Raw genomic sequence first — 2,500 nt, forward strand, 5'->3', positions numbered from 1 at the left:
TTTTAAAGGTCCAACATGTTTGTGTCTCATCAGAGGACTCAGAGACTCTCTGTCAGCAGCAGCTTTAATTGGTGCTGCTGCCTGTCACCGTGCCGACTGTCACCGTGCCGACTGTCACCGTGCCGACCATCACCGTGCCGACCATCAAAGAGCCTAAACGCTGCGTGCAGAACACGTATGAAGACGTGTCAGCAGCGTGATGAGAGGACACGCTTTACTTTGTGTTTAATGGCAGATTTAAAGATGCTTCATCAAAAAAACTGTATTTTATCTTCAACTCAGCGTCCACCGATTCTCATTTATATTTATATATATATATTTATATATACATATATATATATAAATATATATATATTACTCATATCAGTGTTATTCTGACTTTCCCTCTATTTAACCTCTAAAGAACAGTGAGCGTTTATTCTATTAACAATAATTATATCACAGATTATATGAAAGATGCTGATCAATTAAATGAAGTTTGTGTCATTAGAATAAAAGAATAATTAAAACATAAAGTCATCTGATTCATCCTGATTCTACTAAATGCTCATCTGATGCTTTGTTGTGTAAAAACAAATAAATAATAAAATAATATAATAAATAATAAATAATACGTTTCTGACGATGTAAGAAGAAAAAGAAACTGTCAGGAAGGAAAAAGAAGATGAAACGCTGCAGCTGACACAATATTTAAATCAGCTCAACGAATAATTACAGAGGAGGAGGAGGAGGAGAGGAGAGGAGGAGAGGAGAGGAGAGAGGAGGAGAGGAGGAGAAGAGGAGAGGAGAGGAGAGAGGAGGAGAGGAGGAGAAGAGGAGAGGAGAGGAGGAGGAGGAGGAGGAGGAGGAGAGGAGAGGAGAGGAGAGGAGAGGAGAGGAGAGGAGAGGAGAGGAGGAGGAGAGGAGGAGAAGAGGAGAGGAGAGGAGAAGGAGGAGGAGGAGGAGGATGAGAGGAGAGGAGAGGAGAGGAGAGGAGAGGAGGAGAGGAGGAGGAGAGGAGAGGAGAGGAGAGGAGAGGAGAGGAGAGGAGAGGAGGAGGAGAGGAGAGGAGAGGAGAGGAGAGGAGGAGAGGAGGAGAGGAGGGGAAAGGAGAGGAGAGGAGAGGAGGAGGAGGAGGAGAGGAGGAGAGGAGGAGAAGGAGGAGAGGAGGAGAGGAGGAGACACACACACATTAAACAGCAGTGTGTCCTTATGTCACATGATAACTAACAGTAGCAAACTGCTTCTGTACTTACCTCCTCCTGATTGGTTTCCATAGCTGCGACGCTGTCACCTGACTCTATAGCTTCATGCTGATTGGCTGCAGCAGGTGTCAGCTGGTCCGGGTGGAGGTGAGGAACAGCTTCCATCAGTTTCAGTTTCAGCCAATCACAGCTATGATGCAGAACATCTGACCAATGAGAGGACAAAACATCTGACCAATTAGAGGACAGAACATCTGACCAATTAGAGGACAGAACATCTGACCAATGAGAGGACAGAAAGTTCTCACCTGGACAGCTGCAGGTGTAACACTGAGCTGTGATTGGCTCCCTCCTATCTGACCCTCCTCTGATTGGATCATCACATTTTGGGTTATCTGGATCTTATTCTGCTGAACTTTGACCTGCTGACCTCATTGATAGGTTAGTGTCAAGTATCAGTCAGCTGATCAGAGTTCAAACCTCATGAACCTAGAACACTGCACTCCCAGCTCATAGAACCTTATGAACCTAGAACACTGCGCTCCCAGCTCATAGAACCTTATGAACCTAGAACACTGCGCTCCCAGCTCATAGAACCTTATGAACCTGCTAGAACACTGCGCTCCCAGCTCATAGAACCTTATGAACCTAGAACACTACGCTCCCAGCTCATAGAACCTCATGAACCTAGAACACTGCGCTCCCAGCTCATAGAACCTTATGAACCTACTAGAACACTGCACTCCCAGCTCATAGAACCTTATGAACCTACTAGAACACTGCACTCCCAGCTCATAGAACCTTATGAACCTACTAGAACACTGCGCTCCCAGCTCATAGAACCTTATGAACCTAGAACACTGCGCTCTCAGCTCATAGAACCTCATGAACCTAGAACACTGCGCTACCAGCTCATAGAACCTTATGAACCTAGAACACTGCGCTCCCAGCTCATAGAACCTCATGAACCTAGAACACTGAGCTCCCAGCTCATAGAACCTTATGAACCTAGAACACTGCGCTCTCAGCTCATAGAACCTTATGAACCTAGAACACTGCGCTCTCAGCTCATAGAACCTTATGAACCTACTAGAACACTGCGCTCCCAGCTCATAGAACCTTATGAACCTACTAGAACACTGCGCTCCCAGCTCATAGAACCTCATGAACCTAGAACACTGAGCTCCCAGCTCATAGAACCTTATGAACCTAGAACACTGCGCTCTCAGCTCATAGAACCTTATGAACCTAGAACACTGCGCTCTCAGCTCATAGAACCTTATGAACCTACTAGAACACTGCGCTCCCAGCTCATA

This window comes from Scomber scombrus, chromosome 6 (genome assembly GCF_963691925.1).
Source record: "Scomber scombrus chromosome 6, fScoSco1.1, whole genome shotgun sequence".
Lineage (NCBI taxonomy): Eukaryota > Metazoa > Chordata > Actinopteri > Scombriformes > Scombridae > Scomber > Scomber scombrus.